The sequence below is a fragment of the Mustela nigripes genome, chromosome 8, assembly GCF_022355385.1.
Source record: "Mustela nigripes isolate SB6536 chromosome 8, MUSNIG.SB6536, whole genome shotgun sequence".
NCBI lineage: Eukaryota > Metazoa > Chordata > Mammalia > Carnivora > Mustelidae > Mustela > Mustela nigripes.
The window spans coordinates 42,611,635-42,625,202 of record NC_081564.1 but is presented as its reverse complement, the minus strand read 5'-3'; the positions used below and the strand labels follow the sequence as shown (position 1 = coordinate 42,625,202).

The following is a 13,568-nucleotide window of genomic DNA, read 5'->3' as shown; positions in this document are numbered from 1 at the left end:
AGTGATAGATATGTAATTCACAGTTTTTGTTATTACTAAAGATACTATAATAATCAATCCTGTACAAATTAATACACACTAATTTAGTGGATAAATTCCTAGAAGCAAAATTGCTGGTCAAAGGATATATCCAGATTTAATTGTGTTAAATATTGCCAAACTGCCCTGGTTTGGTTTGGTTTTGGCATACACAAGGCAGTCTTCATTTTTCCCACACACACTAGAAACATTTTCAATTGAACTTCAGTTTTTCTAAGGTCCACATCAAATAGGAAGCTGCCAAAAGCAGAGAAAAGCTGGGCTGGAAAGAATCCCTGATAGAGAGGCACCAAGTGAGGGTTGAACTAAAAATGGCTGAATCGATTTATATTCCCATTATCAATTTATGGATCCCCATACCTTCAAAAATGTAGAATATTACTTACTTTTGGATCTTTGTCAATTTGACAGTTGAAAAATGGTATCTCAATGTAGTTTTAAACTGTATTTTTCTTATTATGGATGAAATTGAATATCTTTTCAAATATTCAAAAGCCCTTAAATTTTCTTCTCTGAAACTTCTAGTTTTTATCCATTTTTCACTTGGTTGTTGGTTTTATTCTTGATTTGTAAGAGTTTTCTATATATTAAAGAATTCTGTCTTTTGTGTATGATATGGGGACAACATTTCCCCCCAGTTTGCATTTTGCCTTTGCTTTTGGTGTTTGCTATTGGTTTTTTTCCACGCAGTTTTAATTTTTATACTTAAAATTTATCAATTTTTTAAAATTTATCAATTTTTTAAAATGTTAAGGAGTTGTATGGAAACACAGAACGCACTTTATCTTTTTAATTAGATAATCTATATAAGCCAGGGTTTATTTCCCAGAGGCACTAAGAAAGCAAAGGAGAGTAAGTTAAAAAAAAAAACTATCTAAATAATTAGAACCCCAAAGATGTTATTTTTCTATTAAAAAAAGTTTTTCAGTTTTTTAGTTTGTCATTTTAAAAAAATTTTTATAAATTTTATTTATTTATTTGACAGAACAAGAGAGAGATCACAAGTGGGCAGGGAGTCAGGCAGAGAGAGCGGGGGAAGCAGGATCCCCATTGAGCAGAGAGCCCAATGCAGGGCTCAATCCCAGGACCCTGAGATCATGACCAAAGGCAGAGGCTTAACCCACTGAGCCACCCAGGCACCCAGTTTATCATTTTTTTAAAGGGAAAAATAGATATTTTCACCTTTCCCACTCTCTCTTGCTTTTGCAAAATAGGCAGACACACACGCACACACACACACACACAAAACACAGAAAAGAGGAAATGTGAAGATGAAAAATGGACAAGGGTTTGAAGCAGCCGAACAGGAGCCTGGGATGAAATTTTTGCATAAGTAGATTCTCATCTTAGAGGAAACCAAATGAACATCTTTTGATCCATCTGTTTCTTTTTTTAAAAAGATTTTATTTATTTATTTGACAGAGAGAGAGATCCCAAGTAGACAGAGAGGCAGGCAGAGAGAGGGAGAAGCAGGCTCCCTGCTGAGCAGAAAGCCTGATGCGGGGCTTGATCCCAGGACCCTGAGACCAGGACCTGAGCCGAAGGCAGAGGCTTAACCCACTGTGCTTGCTACCCAGGCGCCTCTTGATCCACCTATTTCTTGATTCTGGACTTTAAATTAGTGGAAGGGCTGCATACTTCTGGTATTCCAGCCCCAAACTGGAATTCACCTGCAGGTCCACCATCAATAGAATGGATAAATAAGTTGTTGCGTGTGCAACGGGATGGTATATTGTAATGAACAATCTCATATACACGATGTGGAACGAAAAGAGCCAGACAAAAAAGAATGGAAAAGAGGTTCTCCATTATCAAGGGAACCAATGATTCCACCACAACTGAGTCTCCTACCTCCTTCCTAAGGCAGAAGCTCACTCTGGGAGACTTAAGCATCAGGTATAGCCCATTGATCATGGTTCATGGGGGGCCAATACTGAATCTCCTTTTACCGGAGAACCCCAGGCAAAAGGGTCAACTATGTTTTATTTTTTATTTTTTCCAACAAGGATGTCTATGGATTTTCTCCCTCATACCCTAAATTCCAACTTCCAACCCTTTCTCTACCTCCTATAAACATTCTTTCTTTAGACCATAGCTGAGAAATGTGGGACCCAATCAGTGTTTATGACTGTCTCTGTTGGTAACTCCTACGGCTCCTTCATTGGCCAAAAAATCTTTTCTGAGTTGCTGCTCTTCACCCAACCTCAGTATATCAACTCAATATGTCCAAAATTAGTATGCCTAAAACAAAACTCATGATTATTAGAGTAAAAGCTATTCCTAATACCCAATTTGATTATTTTCATTTATTTACCTAGGAAGTACTGTGAACTGTGCTAGGAAGGATAATAAAGGCCATCCCCAATCTCAAAGCAATTCCAATCTAAAGGTGAAAGACATAAAAACATGTAAATATTCACTAGAAGTAAGAACAAAGTACTGTAAAAGTACAGAGATTATAGCACTTCTGTCCAGAGAAATGAAGAAAACATCAAAGGAGAGATGACATTTGGGTGGCTTTAAAGGGTTTATTAAACAGAATTGGGAGGATCGCACAGGCCAGTAGAGCAGAATGTCAAAGTCATAGTGTATTTTAGAAATACTGAAGGTTCATTGTTGAAGGGAGGGGTTGAGTGGCAAGTAGGCTGAGGATTCATTGCCCTCCACAACCTGCTGCGACCATTGCCACAAGGAAAGAAGCAGAATCAGAAGCAGCAGCCACTACTGTGAGAGCAGGAAGAGACTGGAGATGAGGAAGATGGGAGTCCCATCAGACCACCCAACCTTCTTGACTGTGGCCAATGGAAAGCCTGGTGACACCAAGCCAGCCCCAAACTGGAATTCACCTGCAGGTCCACCATCAATAGAATGGATAAATAAGTTGTTGCGTGTGCAACGGGATGGTATATTGTAATGAACAATCTCATACACACGATGTGGAACGAAAAGAGCCAGACAAAAAAGAATAGAAAAGAGGTTCTCCATTATCAAGGGAACCAATGATTCCACCACAACTGAGTCTCCTACCTCCTTCCTAAGGCAGAAGCTCACTCTGGGAGACTTAAGCATCAGGTATAGCCCATTGATCATGGTTCATGGGGGGCCAATACTGAATCTCCTTTTACCGGGCTAGGCCATAAAGGTCTTTCCAGAGAAGGCTTTTTCCCAAAGAGAAAAAAAAAAAAATCCTCAAAGCCTCAAAAGTTGGTTTCTTATCAAGAATATCTGCTCACCCAAAAGATGAACCCCAGGTTATGGAAAACAAATTTGACTACCCTCTCCGCTGACACTGCCAAAAAGGGCCACTGTTGACAGGAGGACCTTTGAGCCTTCTACCATCCAGTATCAACAGACCTTCTGTGTGAGACTGTGCCTTCCCATCCATGCTGGAAGGAGCCCTATGTGACCTAATAGGCATATATTTCCCTGTGGCCCTGTGATGTCTACTATGAGGCTACTCTACTTATCACTGTCAATGACACCCCCATCTGCCACCTCCTCCATTGGGACCCAGAGCCGTTTCATCACTGGTCTGCAGTGTGCACTCCTTTTTTTTTTTTTTTTTAAATTAAGCCTCCAGAGACTTGCCTACAGAACCCCATGCCTCCTGGGTCTTCTTCCCCCTCAGCAACTGATTGCTAAACAGGAAACCTCTTTGGTGCTATTTCTTGTGCATGTGTCCACCCAGCCCCAGTACTGCCCTCAATTCCTAAGAGCCAAGGAGCAGTTTTCTACCATTTTTTTCTTCTAGCTTTTGTTTTAAATCCTTTTTATGTGACACGCATCTGCTCCTCTCTCCATGTTGCCGGCTGCTCTGTGAAACGCACCGGGTTGTCTGACCTGGGGTAAGTTTGGATAACTGGTACAGAGCTACTCCCCAAAAGGCGACTCTCCCTGTTTTTGAATTTTATAGTTTCTGTGTCAGTAGCATGATCCCCTGCTGCTCTGGTCTGTGATCACTGTGTCCTGTGAAACTCTGTGTCCCCTTGTAGCCTTTCTCAGTGTCTGTGGCACTTTTGTGACTTCCCAACACTAGAGTAAGGTTTTCTGTCCAAAATGGTGCCCTCCAGATTTTCCGCTCTTCCCAACATGGGAGAACTGTTAAACTTTCCACAAGATTGCCTCCCCGGTTCTCTCCACTCTTCTGTTGGTGTCAGTTTTACTGGGTTTGATAAAGCTCTTTAAAGAGATGCCCTTTAAAGACTCTGACAGGCTTACACCATGTCCTCTCCAACCCATTTTAGTTAGACTATATCATTGTGAGGCTACCAGCCCTTCTGTCTGAATCCTACGAATCTCTACCTGGCCCACATCTGGGTGGAACCTGGACAGTACTGTCACCTTCTTCTCACCTTCTTCCCACATTCCTGGTACTTGCTCCTTTCCTTTCCTTTCTTCTTTCTCTTTCTTTCTTTCAAGATTTTATTTATTTGACAGAGAGAGAGAGAGACTGCGAGAGAGGGAATACAAGTGGGGGGAGTGGGGGAGGGAGAAGTAGGCTTCCCACTGAGCAGGAAGCCTGATGCAGCACTCCATCCCAGAACCCTGGGATCATGACCTGAGTGGAAGGCAGAGGCTTAATGAACTGAGCCACTCAGGTATCCCGCACTGGCTATTTTCTATGAAAATGGCAGTGAACAGGTTTAGTTTTGAATTGGCCCTAAGGAAATGAGTCAGGAGTTGTGTGGGTAAAAGGAAGGGATGACAGCTATTGGAGAGCTGAGAATAATTTTTTTTTAAGTAGAGTCCATGTCCAACACGGAGCCCAGTGTGGGACTTGAACTCAACAACCTCAAGATCAAGACCTGAGTTGAGATCAAGACCTGAGCTGAGGGGAGCATGGGTGGCTCAGTTAAGTGTCTGCCTTCAGCCCAGGTCATGATCCTGGAGTTCCAGGATCAAGCCCCATGTGGGGCTCCGTGCTCAGCAGAGAGCCTGCTTTTCTTTCTGCCCTTCACCCCGATCATGCTCTCTCTCCTTCTCTAGCCCTCAAAATAAAAAAAAAAAAAACAAACCAAGCTGAAATCAAGAGTCAGATGCTTGACTAATTGAGCTACCCTGAAAATAAGTTTTCTTTCTTTTTAACATTTCTTTTGGTACAAGTAATAAATGTAGTAGAAACAAATAAAAAATAGGTCGGGGACAGTCTGCAAAGGACCTTAAATGCTAAATCAGGAATTTGAATTTTATCCCAGAAGCAGGAGAAAGCCAATGGAAGCTTTCAAAAAATTAACATAATTAGATATTTTAAAAGTAGAAGATAACTCTGAGGTAATATGAAAGTTGGATTAGAGACTAGATAAAGGTTTCTGAAGACTCTAGGAAGAGTTGATGGTGATTGTACCTAATCAGGGGTGGAAGGAACACAGAAGAGGAGCCCTTCAGATAGGCAGTTAGCAATTGAGGACTCAAGGTCAGGAGTGGGAACTCAACAAACAGACCCTAGAAACAGAGAGCTGCCATACAGATAATTCCTATCAGTACTGGGGAGATTACCTAGGGACTTCCATCACAAAGAAAGTATGTGGAGTAAGAGGGTCAAGGAGGGAAGTCTGAGGAACACCATCATTTGAGAGTCAAGCAAAGAAAGAGGAAAACCTCGTTGCAGAAGAAGGAGCAGTAGGGAGAAATAGGGAGGAAACCAGGAACCTATGGGGTTGTGAAGGCCAAGGGACAGGAGAGTTTGGAGAAATGGGAAGTAGTTAGCAGTTTCAACAGGCAGGAGAGGTAAAATAGGACCATGTGCCATGTAGCAATTAGTCCTTCAAAAAGTGTGGTGAACTAGGACAGAAATCAGGAGGTAGCTGCTGGAAAGGAGGAATGGCAGGAAAGAGACATCTGAACAAGGGATGCCCAGAGGATGGTTTTTTTCCCTCCAAAGAAATGGACAGGTGGTGATACTGAAGAGAGGTGATGATTAATGGAAGAAGGTCCTAGAAGGACAGAGAAAGGAGAGAGGAACAGATGGAAGATACATCAATGGAAGTACCTCAGGGCAGGGGCTTGGGGCCCTGGTGACAGCAGAGATCCTTTACCAGCTGTAGACAATTACTTCCAAACTTTTGTTTATGTGGGAAAGAAATAAACTTTGAACTTGGTGTTTAGTGTTTCTTGTCATTTGCATACAAATGTAATCCTAACTGATACAGGAGAGGATGTTGAAAGAATAAGCAAGCCCCTCTCAAAAGCATGAAGACATGAAAGAACACGTTATGTTCTGAAGACAAGACCAGTCTGCAATTACTAGACTATCGAAAGTGGGAGAGGGAATGGTAGGAAAGGAAGAGGAAAATGTAGACCCAGGTGTGAGGAGCTAAGACTGGATCTTATGGATAAAAACTAGCTACATGAAAGGTTGTTCAAGAAATGACGTCTCCATTTCAGCTTTGAATAGATTCTTCTGTGGCAATCTGGAGGGGGCCCATGAAGAGGAAAAACAGGATGCAGGAGAGTGCTTAGAAGTTTCCACTATAGTCCTGGTGAGGGATCATGATGCCTGCAGGGGTGTAGTTAGGGTAGCATTACAGAAGATGGGGAGACCTAAGAAATACTTAGGAATTAAATCAGTAGGAATTGATAACCAATAGAATGGACAAGTAATTCAGGGTGAAGCTTAGGTCTCTATCTTGCATATCTTTTCTCCATCCCCACTGTTAGTACTTCAATTCAGGCAGGCACTACCTCACATATTCATTTAATAAACATTTATTGAGTACCTTCTCTGTGCCAGGTCCTGCAGATACAATGGTAAACAAGAGAGAAATGGTCTTTGCTCTCCTAGATCTTAGGACTATCATTGCTGAAAGCTTCATATGTGTTACTTCATTTAACCCTCCAAATACCCTTTAAGTATTACTATGTCCCCACTTTTCAGATGAGGTAGCCCAGTCTAAGAAAGTTGAATAATTTGCTCAAGGTCACTTGGCTAGCTGGTAAGTTATGGTACCAGGAATCATGCACAGATCCACCTTTAAAAGCCATGGTTTTTTTTTGTTTTGTTTTGTTTTAGTAGGCTGTACACCCAGTGTGGGGCTTGAACTCATGACCCTAGGATTAAGAGTTGCATGTTGTATGGACTGAGACAGCAAAGAGCCCCTAAAGCCATGTTTTGTTTTGTCTTTTAAGATTTTATTTATTTATTTGACAGAGATCACAAGTAAGCAGAGAGGCAGGCAGAGAGAGAGGGGGAAGCAGGCTCCCTGCTGAGCAGAGAGCCCCATGGGATGGTGGGGGCTCCATCCCAGGATCCTGGGATCATGACCTGAGCTGAAGGCAGAGGCTTTAACTCACTGAATCACTGAGGTGCCCCTAAAGCCATGTTTTTGATCACTTGACTATGATCTCTCTCATGCAATTACAGATAATGTACTAAATACTATAACAAGGAGTACAGTGCTTTGGATGATTACAGCCTCCTAACTGGACATTCTTTCTACATTTGCATGTTTCTTAAGTGCAGATTGGGGAGAATGTTGGTACCTCCTCTAACTGAGGGCACTTGGAGGAAGAAGATGAGGTTTTGGACAGAAGGTGATACATTTCGGGTCTTAAATATATTGATTTTGAGAAGAAATATCCAAGTAGAGAGATCTAGCAGCAATGTAATAGAGAAATTTGAAATTTAGAGGGATGCAGTGTTGGAGAGAGAGCACTTAGCATCACTAATACTTAGAAGTCACCTAAATCAAGGCAGCTGGGTACAGGCTTAAGGAGAGTGGAGTAGATTTAGAATAATTGATTAGAGAAAAAAGAGAGAACTCACCAAGGGCACTCAATTCAAAGATATAATTAAGTTGTATTTAGGGTTAGAGAGAATGAATTTATTGGTTGGTATCAATCTGCATGGTTGAGGGGTTTTCTCTAGCAGCAATAACCAACAAAAGAACAGGAAAACTTGCAAACATTTTATCAGTTTACTAGTTCTTTTCTTTCTCCCACTCTGATTTAAGATCTTGCCTGGGAGTCCCCAGAGCACCCTGAATTTACCTTTGATCTGCTAATGAACACTTGACCTATCAGGTTCTATTTAAGTCCACCTCCCCTTTGGACTTTGAAATCCTCAAAGTTCTTTGAGACTCTGAAAACTCCAAAGTTCTTTGCCTTTTGAAAACCTGTGTTTTTCATAGTTTTTATTCTCTATTATGTACTTGTTCTATCTCTAGGTTAGACTGCAGAGTCTCTGAGGGCGGGAATTGTGACTTTGAACAGTTTTGCAGGAACGTTACCTCAGTTCAATGCCTCATCCACAGTATTTCGTTAAACATTTGTGGGATCAACTTTAACCTAGAAGCTGCAAAGTGGAAACCAACCAACTCTCTAATTCTATCAAGCAGTGATTTTTTAAGTTTTCAGACTTGGAATAAACAATTCCCTCCTCTCAACTGTTGTTTTGTTCTATTTTTCATTAAGAGGTAGTTAGGGTACCTCCACCAAGTACATAACATTTTGACTTTGGAGTTTAGACCCTACCAACAGGTCTCTAGACTCTTTGACGATGGAGGAGCTACTAAGCATTTCTGGGTCTGCTGAATCCATATTGGTAAAACTCAAAGGATTGGACCTGATGATTGCTGATGTCCCTTCTTATTCTTAAATCCAAAGATTCAAAAAAAAAAAAAAAAAAAGTGACCAGCACCCTCCCCCCCAAAAAAACCCCAAACAAATAAAAATAAAATAAAATCCCAAAATTCCATGACCCCTGGAAGACCTTTAAACCACATTTGAGAACACTGCCTTATAAAGCACAATTAAAACATGGATTCCAAGTGAAATAATTCAGAGACATAAATACCATATGACTTAAATTATATGTGGAATTTAAAAAACAAAACAAAGTAACAAATAAACAGAAATCAGAAATAGATTCATAAATATAGAGAATAAATTGGTGGTTGCCAGAGTTGAGGAGGTTAGGAGGATGGGCAAAATAGGTCAAAGGGATTAAGAGGTACAAACTTCCAATTATAAAATAAGTAAGTCAAGGAGCACCTGGGCGGCTCAGTCTGTTAAGCGCTCAACTCTTGATTTTGGCTCAGGTCATGAGATTGAGCCCTATGTTAGCTCCGCACTGGGTGTGGAGCCTGCTTAAGATTCTCTCTCTCCCCCTCCATCAGTGCCCCTTTTTCCCCCCTCCCACAAATGCTTGTGTGCATACTCTCTCTCTCTAAAAAAAAATCAATCAATCAAGGGAAAGAAAAGTACAGCATGGGGAATATAGTGGATAATGTAAGAATTTTTTATGATGACACATGGTAGCTGCACTTATGGTGAGCATTTCTTAATGTATATAACTGTTGAATCACTATGTTGTATACCTGTATACCTGAATCACTATGTTGTATATACTAATATAATATAATGTCAGCTATATTTAAATAAAAAAAAAAGAAAAACATGGTGCCATGTTTCACAACTGGAAAAATGGCAAATAAATCCCAATCTCTATAAAGTTAGGCTATAATCTATAGAGCATATTACCTCTAAAATGAAGACAGTGATGTTTTATATTTAATTATTGCTTTGACTGCTGAGATGTTTTTCAATGGTAGGCTTATCCAAATATCAAACAAAAGGACACTGTCATTCGCTTTGCTAGTAAAAACAGAAGAAAGCTAGAATATGAAACATCATCTCAGATCTCATATGTACCTTGGTAACACTTTCCTTTTTTTTTTTTTTTTCAGAAGAGAAATCAAAGAGTGTGACTTACTCAAAGTTACAGAAGTACTAAATGGCAAGGTTTGCAGTAGAATCCAAGGTTTCCAGTCATATACCTTTTTTTAAAAAAACAACCAAATTGGTCAAAAATCGCCTGAAAGACAAAAACAGATGAAGGTGAAATGCCAGTTGGTTGAGTTTAAACAGAGACCTCACTTTGTTCTTTCCAGGTTCAATAATAAACAATTCCGTGATTAGCATGAAAGGCTGGCAGATGAAACATTTGACTCCTAACCGAAAATACTTGTATTTTTGCACGACAGTTAGTAAATCAATTGTAAAAATTAAAGTAAATGGAAAACAGGGAATTAGGAAGCCCAAAACTCAATTTTCCTTCACTCTTTTGGAAGACAGATAGAAAAAACAAAACAAAATCCCCGTGGTTCCCTTCATTAGCAGCCAGGGTGGTGAGTCCCATTGTAAATCCCACTTATAAAGGCTCGTGGCTACCTGCAGAGCCTAGGAGTACCAATCACATTAGTGAAGACACCAGATGACCAAAGGAAGCAGTGAGGGTCTGGGAAAGCTAGTAAACAAAAGGCAGCATTCCAAATGAATGCCATTGCTAGAGTCTGCATTGTAAAATGCCTGGATTTGAGAACCCTAAAGAAGATTAGCTTAAGACAACAAAAGATTCAAACAAGATACAAAGAGCTCATTTTGACACATTAAGAAATTGTCTTTATCAGATCATCAGGTGCTTAAGTGTAATTATTAAAAAAAAAAAAAAATTCCACCTAAGTTGTGTTTGAAGAACTTATCCTAGAAGAATAGGGACCTAAACATGGTTCTAGAATATAACTTGTTCCTAACCAAAATTCATGAACCAGATATGCTGGCCCTTTTCCCTTTTAATCTTCCTGACATTTTGAAGGCTTGTAATGACTTTAGCATTTGTTACACACATCATTTCAAGGTACCACTCTGCTTACAAGTACTAGTCCTTTTAATACCAACTAGAAAAACTTGACTCTCTCCAATTGTACGTGATTCTTTTTCTTCCGTGTTGTTGCCTGTTTTACAAAGAAAATAAGTAAAACTTTAAAGTATGAAAAGGAAAGGCAGCAAACATTAGGCCACAATGTAATTTCCTGGACATTTTCCATCACTTCCCATGCTTGTTTGGCTCTTGCCGCAAAGTTTGAACTCAACTACAGTTGAGATGCTTAAATTTGAAAATGCGGAAGGAAAACCTTATTGACTTCTGTGTAGAGGAAGCTGATATTTGCTGCTGTTTGTTTTCTCTTGTTCTGAGGGGAGAGTTAGGGAATTATGTTCACAAATTTTGACAACTTCTAATACTGTTTGCCAGTTTTATTCACTAATTATCCATAGTGCTAAGCTGATTAATGCTGATATAAAGTAGAAATAATTACTTATTGAAAGTTCTGTCAGAAGACACGGTCACTGACAAGATGAATACTACTGGGTCAAATGGCCTTCCACTCAATGAAGAATACTCAGGTGTACAGACTGTCAATCAGTCTGAAATTTTACAAATGTATTTGTAAAGACCCCCTATCAATAACAGATAAGCAGACAGGCAAGAAGGGTTCTGATAATTTAAATAGTCCTAAAAACCTGTAAGTCAAAGTTGAGGAATAATAATAAAATCTTTCCCTGTAATTTCTTTTCTTTTCTTTTCTTTTTTTTAAGATTTTATTTATTTATTTGACAGACAGAGATCACAAGTAGGCAGAGAGGCAGGCAGAGAGAGGAGGAAGCAGGCTCCCTGCTGAGCAGAGAGCCCAATTTGGGGCTGGAGCCCAAGACCCTGAGATCATGACCTAAGCCAAAGGCAGAGGCTTTAGCCCAGTGAGCCACCCAGGAGCCCCTTTCCCTAATTTTTATTTGAAAATCAATTTCTCATCATATCTCCTCAGTTTGATAATTACTTCTCACCAAGAACACAAGTAGTTCAGCTCCCACTTTCCCTTTGAGAGGTACTCCCATTGTGTTGTCAAACCCTAACAGGCTCATAAGCAAGGCTTACTGACACAGAAGGAAACATTCACATTGAATGAGCAGATGTTACTATTAGGCCAGGTGAAAACTTTGACTTCACGTATGTTCAAGTGGAAACACATTGGCATAGGTCAGTGAGTCTGAACTCCTAACAGCTTCCTGGCTTTACCTCTCCTCTAGGTTTAGAAATTACATAATCATAGCAACATTATTGTAAGACTTAAAATTTTTGTAAAGTCTGTTTAAAAAATATAATCGATCACCCTTGTTTGACAGAAGCACAAGGAAGTAGGAAAGTAAAGAGACTGGTAGCTGAGTCACATTTCAAGTTTACTGCGGACGAGGGGCACAATCCTCACCCCTAACTTCCTCAGACCCTTACTAGTGCTGCAGTTTCTCTAGACTTTTCAATTTTGTCACATAGACAGTGGCAGAAATATGTCTTATCAAGTCAGTACCAGAGTATTTTCTCAGCTCTGAATTTGCTGATTGCATTGGTGGAGTGTCTCCTTTCATTGTCTCAACTGCCCCTTCCCTGTCTCCTTGGTAGTTAAGACGTAGGACCAAGAAGGGCCTGACCTGAGCTGCTTCTAAATCAGTGAAGACAGGTGGTATGGGGAGTGATAAGCCCGGTTCGAATCATGCTCTACCACTTTACAATCATGTGGCTCGAAGGTAGTTGTCTATAAAATGAGAACAATATTTCCTGCCTCATAGGGTTATGGCAGATAATATATGTGAAGCACCTGGCATATACTAGGCATACAATCAGTGTTAATACTCTTCCTTACAGAAATCCCTAACTATAGGAAGAATTATGCTTTTATAGAGTTCTTTTATGTATATGATCTTAGATAATCTTTATTTTTTAAAAAATGTTTTATTTATTTATTTGACAGACAGAGGTCACAAGTAGACAGGCAGGCAGGGGTGGTGGAGCAGGGGAAGCAGGCTCCCTGCTGAGCAGAGAGCCTGATGTGGGGCTAGATCCCAGGACTCTGATCTTAGTTAATCTTTAAAAGACTACCACACTCAGAAGTAGCAAGGTACTTGAATGTATGTCCTCTGCCTCCAGAACCAACTTTTTTCCCTATTGGGCTACTATGTGAGCAGCTGTGGTGGCGGAGACCCCATCATATTCCTATATCAGCTCCTGTGGGTAGGGATGTGGAGTGGGGGCTGAACTGGGAGGGATCTTAGAAGCAAGCAAATGAAGCAAAAAATAGATACATGATCAAACAAACCCATACCAGTTAGTAAGGTAATGGCCATAATGTATCTTTTATAATTTAAAAAAAAGACGATGAGAATAAAATTGAGACATAATTATAAAGCCGTAGCTGCTAGATCTTTATAAGCATGTGATTATTTTATGTTGGTCACAGACGAAAAAAACTTATGAAAATAAGAGACCCACAAAACATTATCCTAGCTTAAGGCTGAGAAAGGATTCCTAATTGTCATTAGATGGAACCTGTATCTAAATTAACCAAAAGTTCCTAAAAACACCTCAGAACTGTGAGAGCTTTCATACACTTTACTCCCTTTAATCCTCACAATAACTTCCTGAGACGCATATTACATTTGTTAGGAGAATACAGACTCCACAAGATTGAGTGGCTTATTTGAGAAAGGGCTGATACCAAAACCTACATTCTTTAACCCCTATATGTGCATTCTTCAAGCGAAGTCACACTATGTTCTCTAACAAAAAAAAATAGGTAAAACGGCCCAACCTATAACCAAGATTGTTAATTAAAACTCAAGAGAGAAATAACAAATGTTACATTGGTTAAACATGAATTTACTTACACAAATTATAGATATCCTAATCAAAGAGTTCTGAG

At 39.9% G+C, this 13,568-nt stretch overlaps 1 protein-coding gene and 1 pseudogene across 1 annotated transcript in view; one reads left to right on the top strand and one right to left on the bottom strand.

Annotated features, from left to right (window-relative positions):
* GREB1L (GREB1 like retinoic acid receptor coactivator) overlaps nucleotides 1-13,568 on the bottom strand; it is a 273,695-nt gene that overhangs the window by 161,667 nt on the left and 98,460 nt on the right. Inside the window, exon 3 of the mRNA XM_059409323.1 lies at nucleotides 9,749-9,850. The gene's annotated coding sequence lies outside the window, so the exon portion shown is untranslated. The remainder of the gene's footprint in view (nucleotides 1-9,748; nucleotides 9,851-13,568) is intronic.
* On the top strand, nucleotides 1,764-3,450 carry LOC132022985 (proline-rich protein 3-like; annotated as a pseudogene).